General features: G+C 38.3%; 1 pseudogene; it reads left to right on the plus strand.

The window, feature by feature from the left end:
• The first annotated feature begins 3,824 nt into the window (after nt 1–3,824).
• On the plus strand, nt 3,825–13,731 carry LOC146471228 (uncharacterized; annotated as a pseudogene).
• Nucleotides 13,732–14,059: the final 328 nt, after the last annotated feature.

Here is a 14,059-nt window from a genome sequence, read left to right on the forward strand (position 1 = left end):
TCCGTTGCAAACAATCATTGCTCGTAGCCGTCGATCTATGGCAAAATTTCCAAATTTCTTCCCTGCAGTCAAATTACCAGAAGTAAACTCCTTTTGTAACCAAATACCTCCCAAAAGTAGCCTGAGTATCTTTTCCCCTTCCTCTCTTCCCCCTCCCTCCCCCCGAAAAGCCTGATTCTCAGGCTATCCCTAAAGCGATCGCATTAACTTCATAGAATTGGTGATTGGCAAAGGAGATTCCACAGTACCTTCCAATAATATACCTCAATGTACTAGTACTGTTCCTTACATTATCCATAACGACATGTTAATTATTTTTTATTATTTAATTTACTTTAGTTATCCTTTGCACTGCCCCTGCTTATTAAAACATTTACTTATTAGATGAAGACCTTGTGAACTTAGTTTCCTGATCCAATGGCAGAAAATTGAATGTTATTCCATTTTATTCCATAGATATCCAAATAAATACTACAATTTTTCTTGTTTCCAAAATGTAATATCTTCACAGGGCTCGGTGAAGATACTAATTTTACCTTTCACAAGAGAAGATATCGATATTGTCATGCTTACCATCATATCAGACAATAATCAACCATGTGTTCTTGCTATAGGTCGATTGCATTGCTACCATGGTGGTCGGCCAAAACAAGAGAAAATTTGCTCACCTAGTTTGTAGAAAAATTTTAACTCCCAGAGGAGAAAAAGCCGCTTATTGTTCTCATCCACCAACATGGCCACCATAACGTCATATGCAATCAACCTATATTTTTGTTTTGTTGTTGTTGTTGTACAGTTTCTTTTATTTATTGAAGGCCTTGACCTTTTGCGATTTACGTTATTTTCGCAAGTTTTGCGAATTTTGTAAATTTCTCTGTCTCGTCGAGGGCCTTCCTCTAACTCATTTGAATTTCTCCGTCGATTTTCGTCGACGACCTTGCAAAATTTCGCGATTTCCGTCTTTTTTCGTTAAATTTATAGGACCTTAGTGACAATTGGAATTATTTAATTTTCGTAGCTGCGTTCAATTCTGAACATATCTCGGCCATTTGGGTTGTCCACAGTGTAGACCCATGAGGTGCCCGTTTTGCCTAACGCCGTCCCTTCAACTTTTTGGTCAGACAACCAAACGCGCGCACTTTCCGGGAAGGACGCCTGGGAGGTTTGTAGCGGAGTGATGCCTGAGAGAAGCATTGGTTTTTATCGAAAATGTTCTGAGTAATGGCAACTAGGGCTCAGTTGGTTTAGCAGATCATTCCCGCCGGAATGGTTCCACTGTCGAATGAGCCACCTCTGGCGAGACGTCTCGTAAGAAGTGGTAGGAGGCAAGTATAAAGGACGCGTTGACGTTTCAACTTTCTGCCTGGCACGATCCAGGAGTTCTCCTGTGCTGTTGATACGCTCTTTTATGTACCTGTGGGTGCTTAATCTCTATTTACTCGAGTTGCTTGCTCAGTCCTGGCCGCCATACGAATTACGGGGGGCTTCAACTTGGCTGCATTTCACAATGATTTGGTGGGCTTCATGGTGTATTTTAAGCGGGTTCTGGGGGAGTGGATTGACTTTATAGGGTAATATGGCAACCAGAAAGATATTCAATAGCTGACGTTTCGAGCTTCAGCCCTTCGTCAGGCCGTGACTCCGTTTCCATTAAAAAAAGAGTGCAGAAAAATATTCTCCGTATGAATAGCCTAATTGGGTATCCTTTAGTGGGAAGAGAGTTGACCTTGTATCATCATTCATTTATTCAGTCCGCTTCGCGCTCTCTGATGCCTATGGTTTGCACAGGAGAGAAAATACTTAAAGATAAACCTTTCATTACATTTTAAAGACACGAGAAGGCCGAGGTGGGTTAACAAGGCGCTTGTTAACAAACATTTACAGAGTAAGGCCAAGTATTTCAAATCAATTAAGAGAAACCTGAAGAAAACAATAGTTCCCTTGGCTACTGACCAGCTTACCATTTAATAAAGGGAATGCAAGTTTGACGTTGTGTTGTTCAGTTTGTGACAAAGTTCAAATATTTTTGTTATAATCTAAAAGTGACAGTTGAGACAAGTAGTACGTTTAACATCAAATATCACAGTGTTAGTGATGCTTATCACGTTCGGAAATGATATAAATATTTATGTACCATTGATATTCTCATCTGTGTTTGCAAAACGTAGAGCGAGGAAAATCTGTCAGCCCTTATCCGTATGACCTAACAATCGTTTAATCCAGTAGCATTGCTGTTATTGTGCGATATCAAAGCTGTGAAAGGTGCCGCTGCGAAAGCACGATTTATTATGTAACCATAACAACGATGATCTTTTCACGTGTGAAGATAACATCAGTTGTTATCACGTGTGAAGATATAATGTTTTCGCGCAAAAGTATTTTTCAATTCAATTCAATTTTATTGCTTCCATCACTAATACATTGTTGTTCATGATAACTATATACAATACTAAATAAATTAGTGATGAGGGAGTCTATAGAAAAGCAAAAAATGCTTGAAGTTATAGATCCCTTTAGATTGAGGTCAACTGATGCTTAGCTAGATAATTTTTATTAACTAAAATAGTTTTAATGATGAGAAATGGAATTGTTGACAATATTCATATATTGTTATATTCATATTTACACATCTGGTATTATTACTAGTCAAGATTTCAAGAAAATAATCAACGAAACAATAAAATAGAACATTGTACTTAATTAGAGGGAAATATTTGCAGCTGCTGATTTGTCAAGAATATTTTTTTTAATTTTTTCTCTTATACAAATGTAATGCTTTGATTTTTCGTGTTTTATCATCAATGGTGTTCCATATTTTTGGACCTTGATAGGCCAATGAGTATTGACCAAGTCTGGAAGACTTTTGCGGAAGATGACAGTCATTTGCATGTCGTGTATCATAACTATGTCTGGGAATTAGTTGAGAAAAGATATGTCATATTTTTTGGAAGCTGATTATTATAGAATTTAAACATAAAGAGAGAGATTTCTAGCTCAGTTATTTCCCTAACTTTTAATATTTTTAGCTCTTTCGGGGCATTAACTGTACTGTCTCTATACTTAATTTTGGCTATGGTCATTGATGTTTATATAATAATACAGTGTTTGTAACGGTTATCACGTTGGAAAATTGTATAAAGATTCATGTTACATTTATTTTCTCATCCGTGTTTACAAAACGTAGAGCGAGGAACATCTGTTAGCTGTTCTTTTTACTTCGTTTTTCTCTAGTTAACGTTAAGTAGCACTACTGTAAGTGACGATATCGTTGTTGTAATTTAATCTTTTTTTTGTTGCGCCGTGCAGTGTGTAAAACTTTCTTTGTAGTGTTTTTCGATTAAAAATAAAGGAATCGTTTTACGTTTCATTTGATATGTCCGCTTCGCCATCCCGCAGCAACCACTATAGTTTACATTTAAGGCGTTGTTTTCATTTGGTTAGTTGGGTTATCCACAGCTAAACTGTCTTTATTACCGATGTATTACAAAAAGATGGAAGGGAGATATGTTACTTTCTCCATACACATTTGCCTATTTATTGCTCTTTTGGTTATTTGCGCAAGTTATATTAAGAAACGTAATCGATTACGGGGGATATCAGCTGAAATAGGACTCCAACACAATTGATCCACTGAACATAACTTACGACTTTCAAGAACAATGTTCATAGTAATCACCGCATCGCTACTGTTTTGGCTGCCTGCTTTTGTTGTGTACACTGTAAGAGATTTCTGTCCGCAACGTGTTTCCCCGCCTGTCCACTGGTTTGTTAATTCTCTTCATCTGGCAAATTCTATGGTCACTCCATTCGTGTACATATTTATGATGCCAATATTTAAAGAAGCATTGAAGAAATTCTGGCGCAGACGACGGCAGAATCATGCCGTGCAACCTGCTCAGGCAGACGGAGTGGGTTTGAGCTTTAGAGATACTCTCACTCCCCGAATGGTGCGTACAAACAACAAAAGACAACCATGCCAAGGCACTAAAATACTATCACTGAAGCTGTTGCCGACGATGGTTTTCAGCTGGAGCTTTTCAAGCATGGAGATTAAGAAGAGAATATCAACGTAACCACAGGCAGTTTGTAAGATGAAGCACAATGGTGGGAATATACCCATAAGGAGGAATACCTGGATCCTCCTTTCCGTTGGTCGGATTCCATTTAGTTAAGGATCTTTCCAGTCTACCAAAGTCTGAGCCATGCGGACGTGCTATCACTTAAAGTGCATTTCTAAAACCTGACTGTTATCACATTGGAGGACATCCCCTAGGAGCAGGCGGTGTTGGACACGGCTCACATGATATTATATGTGGGCTAGTGATTGTTCGGGTTTTAAGTTCAGGTAAGCACTTTTTGTATTAAAACTGCTCGATGGAAATCTTGCTATATTGAAAATGGTTGTCAAGTACACGCTTTTGACATGGACAAGCGTTTGTCCGGGTTTTGACAAACAGTGATCAGTATCGTGGATTATTTTCGCGCAGAACTTTAGTTCGATAGTTGAACTTTAAGAAAAGTTCGGCGGGCTCAGGCGGGCCCCGCCGTTTTAACGGTGAAAATGTGAAAATCGGCCTTGTAGTTTGGCCTTTTTCGTAATTTGTTAGATATTCTCCTCTATTTCGCGGGAGCCGATGGTGTGATTCCTGCACTTGTTTTATCACGATATTAGTACAACTTGTAGACTCCAGTTTGCTGTAATTATGATGTAATGCTTTCCTGCTATTCGTTTTTAGTGTTCATGTCATCCAATTGTTCGCCATGAACTCAAAACGGCCTTTGGGTCCTCCAAGTGGAAACACGCTCAACAAACCGCCAAAGAAAAGTGCCAGACGACGTTCTGGTACACCGAGAAAATCACTTTTATTCAATGCTTTCAAAGAGGTGTGTAGTCATTTTTGTATTTATCTTCTCGAAATTATGCTTAATAAATCCTTTTAGTTGGTAAGTTAACATATGAAACAACTCTTTAGGAGACATCCGCAAATACATGTACAAACAATGCAAGCTGGGACGAAAAAGAGATCTCTGCTTTAGTGTAGTTTATTGCCCTGTACCATCAAGGAGACGGACCAAATGTTTGGCAATCCCATACTATGCAGCAGCAGGATTTCTGTGCAGCAGCTGTTCCCGAGTATTCTGGCCTTCTACAAAGAAGTGGTATGTTCAATGTCTAATGTATGAATTACGGCTACCGATAAATATGAAATTATTTAAAAGTACTGTTATCACTCGTATGATTCATTTTATTTTTAATTCTCTGTACCCACGTCATTGAAGAATTACATCACAACTAAGAGGAATCTGAATCTCCCCCCCCCCCCACATAGGCTATGTGGGCAGCATGGTAGACCAATAGTCTTGATCTGACACATTTTCATTCTCGTCCCCAGAGCCCCAACGTTTTTTTTTTAAATTATGAACGAGTGGCTCTGGGTCCATCCAAAAATATCTTTTTTTACATTGGCTGTCGAAAACCTGATGCGCTATAAGGTGAAAAATGCTACGCTTCTGCGCATTTGTCTTTACTTCCTAATACTGAGGAGTACTGAGCAATAATAATACTGAGCAAGTGCAATGGTAATTTATCACACTTAGCGTGCGCGACCTTTCACGACATCCGGTAACGGCTGTTACCAGGGCCTACGATCCAACCGCTGACCAAAAGATCGTAGGCTCTGGGAACGAGGATGACACATTTTAGAGTAGGAATTTCCTTTGATTGCTTTATACTGGTATTTCATGCTATTGCACTATGGTGTTATACAATACAGCCCTGTCAAAATGTGCCGGCAGCTGGCAAATTTGCCACCTACAGTCAATTATTTGCCGCTTAATTCACACTTGGAGTCCACTGGGAGTTCTCCAGCAGGCAAGGTTTGCTGGCAGTTTCTGCCTACTACTTCAGCTATGATGTAAAGTATATGAAATGACTCATATGTGAACTGCAGATGTAGATGAAAGTGAGAAGTGATCATCGCAGTGAATTTTCCAATTTATGCAATTGGAAATTAGAAGCCTGAAAAAAATTCAGTCTTCAATGGGATTCGAACCCGTGACCTCCGCGTTACCAGTGCGATGCTCTACCAACTGAGCTATGAAGCCACACATTGGGAGCAAGGTCAATTGTGGGTTCCCATTTTCCCGTGAGAGGAGTGAAATGATGTAAAGTATATGAAATGATTCATATATGAACTGCGGATGTAGATGAAAGTGAGAAGTGATCATCGCAGTGAATTTTTCCAATTTATGCAATTGGAAATTAGAAGCCTCAAAAAAATCCAGGCTTCAACAGGATTCGAACCCGTGACCTCCGCGTTACCGGTGCGATGCTCTACCAACTGAGCTATGAAGCTACCTCACTCCCAATGTGTGGCTTCATAGCTCAGTTGGTAGAGCATCGCATTGGTAACGCGGAGGTCACAGGTTCGAATCCCGTTGAAGCCTGATGTTTTTTCAGGCTTCTAATTTCCAATTGCATAAATTGGAAAATTCACTGCGATGATCACTTCTCAGCTATGCTGCCTACTACTACAAAACAGTTTGACAGGACTGACAATAACACTTCACGTTTGACATCCGTCTTCATACCCTATACTGTTCCACTGTCTTTTGCTAATGGTCATAATTTTTTTATTTGTTTGTTCTAATGAAGGTACTGCTTGTCGACGCAAAGTGCAAAGACATCTCAGTGCACAATTTAAAATCTTAGATGAAGCTGAGGAATTCTACATAATTGATTACTTTGAAGGCCAGGAACTTGCTAAGCACAATAATGTCAGTTCCACACCAATAAAGAAGTCAGATAATACAGATGCAAGAATATCGTCATGTTTACCTCCTATTTTCCACCAGTCCGTCATATGGTGAAAAAGAGATGGCAACTGGTGATCTAATTAAAGTCATGACAGATGGATTTTTGAAAATGTCAAACCTCCAACGAGTTCAATTTCTTTCCTTTCTGTTAAGTATGTACCTTTGTTACGACATTGGAGTCGATGGCAACTTTGTTCCCACAGACTTTGTAAAACTTGCTGCTTGTTCATTCAAACATCTCCAAGCTGCTGGTATTGGCAACACAGTTTATTTTCTGGTGCAGAGCATTGGCACATTGAGGTCAGATGGCAACGGCCCAAGAATACCACTGGATCGCATGCCTTTTGGACTACTACGCCACAATTTAGAATTTTTTGCCAAAGAAAATCCCAGTTACCATTATGCAGAGTGGCAAACAACGTTTGCCCACTTCGGTCACAAGTGCGATAGGCTTTTCCGTGGCCCAATGTGGAGCTATGATGGTGCGACAGCAGAGGAGGAAGATGACAAGTCATCTACAGGTGACCCAGCAACCAGTCATGTTAAAGCAGGTGTGTCAAATGAAGATTTACTTTCACAAGCAGTTAACATGACAGAGGTTCTAGCCGAGTTGATTACAGGTGTGGATGACGATGTTTCTTGTGAAGATGCAGCACTTTGCCCAGAATTTTCTTCCCTTTGGAGTGGCTTGAGCACCAGTGACAAAGTAGATCTTGAGCAAGCTAGTGTTCTTCCCCGGGATATAGAGAAACTCCACAATGTAATCAATTTATTTAAAGTTGGGGGCATAGGGAGTGGTCGCCCAATCTCCCGAGCCAGGGGCTCGTGATAAAAATGCTCGACTAAAAAAAAAAAAAATACAATACAATATAAAAATTACAATCACAATGTGAATATTTATTGATATCAAAAATGCATAAATGGTAAAAATGGTAAAATAGTACAAAATGACTCAGATGGTTCGTGAAATTTCTAAGGAACTACAATGTGATCAAGAAATGCAGCGATTGCATCGACATCCTGATCGAATTTTGTCGACCAGGTTGAGTTTAGATATTTGGTGTTTGAAGGATTTTAGGGTTTCTGAGGACTGGACAGTAGCTGGTAGAGTATTCCATAGATGTGATGTAATGTAGGCGAATGAGTTATGTTTATACAATGTATTGTATGTAGACTGCTGTAATCTGTTTCCAGATCCCCTTAAGGCCCGGTTCATACGTCGAACTTTACATGAACCGAACCTAATACCTATTAAGGTCGACCCAAATAATTAAGTTCGGCAGTTGATTCAGACGTCGAACCTAACTGAAGTCGAACTTAATTAAAGCTCAAGTGAGAAAGTAGATTTTCGTGGTCAGCGGCTGTTGTTTTTCTCAACAAGATTCAAAATGGCGGGAAAGATGAGTTCTGACATGGAAAAGCTTGTTTGGTAAAATGGAATTGGGCGTGGTCAATAGTTTATTTTAGTATTAGTTTTTATTGATATTTCTTATAATTTATTTATAGTTATTATATTTTTATATAAAATTTTTAAATTCATGTAAAGCGCTTTTGATCATTTTAATGTTAAAGGCGCTTTATTAAGTGAATAAATTATTATTATTATTATTATTATTATTATTAAGACAGGCCAAACACGGCTACTATTGGTCGAGATAGGAAGAATATGACCTTAAATACTAATTTGCTCTTACGAGTACGTCTTTCAAAGATCTCCCCTTTCTGTACGAAAGTAGGGAAGGGTCTTTGTAGATCTCTCTTAGCAGAGGCTGATTTTCTATCAAGTGCCATTTACTCATCTGAATGGTTTTAGGTTAGGCACAGAAGGGCGATATTCCGTAACAAACCGCAAAATGTTTTTGCGCTTTTTTTGTTTGTTTTGTAGTGCCGATTTCTTTCGCTGAAATTGACTTCTGAGAGAGTTTTATCTATAAGGTTATCGAGGTAACCTCTGTAGCGTAATCTCTGTTTGAATAAAGTAATGTTTTCTTCAAATGTTGTTTTTGAAGATTTTGTTCTGAGAAGTCTTGACGCTTCGCCTTTGATATAGCCTGTATTGGAAAGTTTCTGTTGGTTTGAAGTGCGTGTATATATCAACAATAGTTTCTTTTTTTTTTTAATCTTTCGCATCTCAGACAAGTTTATTTAGTTGTTTCGAAACAAGAAGAACAAGCACGTTCCTCTTTTCCCGCCATCTTTTTCAGAATGAAGTCCTTTGCGCATGCCAAGTCGATGGAACCCGCAGATATCTGGGATAGATATAATTTATTTAATTTATGCGTAACGTATGCATTTGGTTCGGCACATGTAAAGTTCGACGTATGAATCGAAGTCGAACTTTTGCCGTTCTATTCGACTGGCGCAGTCGAATAGAACGGCGGGTCGACCCAAATACAAATCTGTCGATCCTAACTGATTCATACGTCGATCTTTACATGCGCCGAACCAAATGATTAGGTTCGGCTCATGAAAAGTTCGACGTATGAACCGGGCCTAAGTTGTAAGGGTTGGCCCGATGATTAAAAAAGTCGGATATGTACTTGGGGCCATTGAGCTTTAGGATTTTTAAAGAGTACGACTAGCAGCTGTTCAAGCCTTCTCTGTTCTAGACTGCGCATTGAAGCTGTCTTGAGCAACACTTCATATTCCGTCGAAATTCTGGGCCGGCTTGCAAGTGATTTTAGTGCTTAATGGTTGGCAGCTTCTAATTTGGTTTTCAGCGATTTGTTGATACCAAGGTGTATGGGGCTGCAGTATGCAAGATGTGGGAGAATAAAGGCTTTATATAATCGTATACAGATGTCCGTGGGTATGAATTTCCTTATTCGACGTAGCGCACCGACTTTACAGTATACTTTCTGTAGTACTGTTTTGATATGAGGTTCGAAACATAGGTTTCGATCTAGGGACACTCCGAGGATTGGTACATCATTTACTTTGAGGCTGTAATCAAAATTAGAATTCCCCATTATCATTGCCTTTGTTTTAGTGTAATTCATCCGCATAAAGTTCTCCTGAAACCAGCGGCTCAGATTAGCGGTGTCTTCATTCACGGCAAGTTGTAAGAGTGCTGGGTTCTCATTTTGTGCATATTCCGTGGTATCATCTGCGTAAATGCAAAGAGATGCAGATTTTACAAACAAGTTGATATCGTTGATAAAAATGTCAAAAATTAAAGGGCCTAGCACACTACCGTGGGGGACTCCACATTGGATTGGGAGCCAGTCGGAGTATACCCCATTGCAGCTTACTCTTTGTTTACGGTCCCGCAGGTAAGATCGAGCTAGTCCAAGGGACGAATCATCGAGACCGTAAGCCTTTAATTTAGCCAGCAATAGGTTGTGGCAGATCGTGTAAAACGCTTTGGAGAGGTCTAGTGCAGCTACGGCTACATCGTGCTTTTTATCTAGTGCCTCTCTCCAATCCTCACTCATTTTAATAAGGGCTGTGCAGCAGGAGTGGCCACGGAGAAATCCCTACATATTATTGGTGAGAACTGGAGAAAAGGCTTCATACCATTGGTCGAATGTTACCTTTTCAAACAGCTTGGACACCGTAGAGAGGACACTGATAGGGCGATAGTTTGTTTTGTTAGTTGTATCTTCCTTTTTATATACTGGAGTCACAGTGACCAAGACTAAGAAGAAGTGGCAAACATGGAAAAACTCAAAGACATCCAATGAAGGTAATTACGTACATGTACATGTAAAGCAGATGAGTGTGAACCAGGAAAACGCTGATTAATTTAGACTCTCCACTAATATGTGCGTGTACATGTATGTAGATGCATTTTGTGGGAACAAATAATAATGCTATAATGAGCTTCACATTTTACATTGTTTTCACGGCTATCAATACTATTTTTTAGTTAACTGTAATCTTACTCCTTAGCATTAGCTTTTTAATTGACTTCACAAGACCTTTTCTGTGCGTGCAAATTAGTACACAAAAATTAGTACACGCAATTACAGTGTTTAAGGACCCAGTACTGCCCTAAAGCGTTGCGTGCTGCGATCACTCGGCGGCCATTTTCTTGATGTTGAAAATTCAGAGGATTTGATTGTTTACCGTGAGAATAGAACTCGAAAACAATAGACGCCTCGCGCCAGTGAAAACCAAAACAACAACAGAGGCATGTGAAGCATAATGGGCAGTACTGGGCTGTAGAGAGCTTTAAGTTTAAGAGAGTAGTCTAAGGAGTTCCTTATGATTACTATTCTACAATTGCTTTCAATATAGTAATGTATATGTAACTGAGACATCCCCTGCCAATAATCAAGTGGCGTAAATATTTTTTTTTTTATATCCATCAAAGGCAAAAGTCAATGTTGCTGGCCTATCGGCAAGACAGCTTCGGAGAAGGATTCAGCAAAAGAGCTTCACAAGAGATACAAATATCCAGGTAAACGTGGAGTGTGCATACATTGAAAAATAGTCTATAATACAAGATAACTTAAAACAAAAAGTGTAGTAAAATTTGGCAAGTCATAATAATTCTAAAAAAGCACAGTAGACTTTGTGAAACATGTAGAAGAGGTAAATGTGCAAAAGGAACAGAGGCTCATGGGGTCTTATCTTGATTTGCAGGTTGAGGCTTTGAAAACAGCCAAACGACGAAATCCGAATGGGCGATGGTGGATCAAAGCCGATGCTCGTGATATGAGAGCGGGAGTGATGGAATCTATGCGGCATGAGTGGTCGGGAGATGTTGACCTGGGAGATGGCCAGTTGAACACCAACGGTATATGGCATTATTGGATTTTGTGAGAGGAATTGGCCTGAACAGAAGAAAGTCTTTTTCAGAAATAGTTAAGGATCTCAGACAGCTGATAGGCACCCTTCAGGATGATTCTGTGTTTCTTGATGTAGGCCTCCGACAGTCCACTGAAACTTATAATAAGAAACGCAAGCAGAGCAATGTCCCAGAAAGTAATCTGTTTGCCTTAGCTTGGGATGTGAATGCCTATGAAACCTTGAAGGCCTTAAATGTTGAAATAAGTGGACGTTGCCAAGAAATAATCAACAGATCCCTGGGGCCAATCAATCAAAAAAGCAATATTCCATCATTACTTTCAAAGTTGAGGAAAGATGTTCAGGTGTACATTTATTATTAATATTATGTAAGGCAAGGCATTATATAACTAAATCTTTGCTGAAATCAATTTATTATGCTGTAATCTATCCATATATATTATGGAAATATTGTTTGGGCTAATGCATACCCATCCCATCTAAACAGGATATATAAACTACAAAAGAAAATTGTACGGATAATGATTTTCAAACAATACAATCATAGCTCGAAACCATTATTTGATGAGTTGCAGATACTGAATGTATATCAAATTAATTATTTCACCATTGCCATATTAACAAGACAATTCATAAATAATCAATTACCTACTTCTTTTTCTAGTAATTATTGTAACGCAAGTACTGTAGAATAGTGTAAATTGTCAATTGTAACGTTTTGTAATCTAAACTACTGTAATTATTGTAAAGCAGTTTTGTTTTGTTACAATAAACTACAAAGTTGTTGGAAAAAAAAAAAACACTTCTTTGAAGAACATTTTCAGGACTAATGAAGATGTGCATAATTATAATACACGATCAACCAAAAAATTACACAAGCCTTTAATCCAAACAAATATAAGAAAATTTAGTATAAGCTATAGGGGAGTAGATATGTTTAAGAACTTGCCAAGTGATCTTTAAAAAACCAGATGTCAGTCAACTTTTAAACGAAACATAAAAGACTTTATCCTTAGAAATCAAATATAGATATAAACAATTCTTGTATTTTTTACTCTTCGCTAATTAGGATTTTTTTCTCTTGATCTCTTTGACGTTATTAGTATATTTTAGTTGTAGCTCGTTCCTTGCCCTATTATAAGAATTTATAATTTAATGTAGATTAAGATGATTTCATATACATGTATCGCCAGAGTTATTAGTAACAGTTAGTAAGGGGGGTCTCCTCGATAAGCCTAGAAAGGCTTCTGAGACTTCCTGCTCAATGCTGCTTCTTCAGTGATGAATGAAATATTGTAAAAGATGTTGATTTTGGGCAAAATAAATAATAATAATAATAATAATAATAATAATAATAATAATAATAATAATAATAATAATAATAATAATAATAATAATAAATAAAGTACACCAAAGATGTCTTTTCAAGGAGAAGGGAAGCTGCAACACACCTGATGGTCTTCATGATTGCAGATGAGCGCAGGGACATGAAGCCTTATGCCATTCCTGTACGGGCGCTGCCATTCAAGAGCATCAAAGTTGCAAAACTGAGAGAACTCCGTGATGAGTTGAAGGCTGCAGTGGGGAACCTTGGCATGATTCTTTTTGGTTGGTACAGTAGTTATGATTATTTATAAAATTCTTTATGAGTCAAAAGCTGTCACACTTTTTAAAAAATATTTTATCCACATTCTCAATTCGTGTGGATAAAAGCCACGATGTCTTGTTCCGTCTTGTTATTCTAACACATTCCTGGCTTTGGTGATTCAAATTTCCCAGAAGTGTACTTATTGCCATTTATGAATATAGCATCTACAGTGAATGTCGGCTAATTAAGGTTTGAAAAACTTCGATTGCTTCTGAAAATTTAAAAGGTATATTTATTTTCTTTTTTGAAGGATTTGTAACTGATGGAGAATTTAATTCATTGAGGACCCAGGGTTCCCAACGGCCAGTCTCTATCATCCAGCTGAAATGACTGCACATGTGAGATTAATTTTAATTAATTGATATTAATTCGTCTTAGGACAAATATCACACGGTATAGCGATTCCCCTACAGTTTTGTCTTACGCGAGAGACGTCAATATCACGCGGTATTGCCGTCCCATTTTGCGGTCTGTGATTGGTTCCAAAAATGTAATTGAAATTGCGACACTGAGCTGGGTTGCTCACGTACGCATCAAATTTGAAAGGTTCTTTCAAAATGCTAGCCTTAAATTGGTCAAAACTCACTGTGACTGGCGTCGCTATATTCAAATGGCTTTCCAAACTCTCAGAGTTGATTTAATTGAAAACGAACTTCAGTGCTCTGATTGCAACAATTTTCTTCAAATTTCCCATTTCACTGGAAATACTCATTACAAATGGTATGTTTATACAACACTCAATTCAATTCAATTCATTTTAATAGAAAACGGCAATTTTAAGATCTGAAATGGCGGTTATGCGTTGATTAAAAACAAACTTTCAAAACAATCATGCGTTTCCAT

Source organism: Pavona decussata, unplaced genomic scaffold (assembly GCF_977016875.1).
Source record: "Pavona decussata unplaced genomic scaffold, jaPavDecu1.1 SCAFFOLD_105, whole genome shotgun sequence".
In the NCBI taxonomy this organism is placed as follows: domain Eukaryota; kingdom Metazoa; phylum Cnidaria; class Anthozoa; order Scleractinia; family Agariciidae; genus Pavona; species Pavona decussata.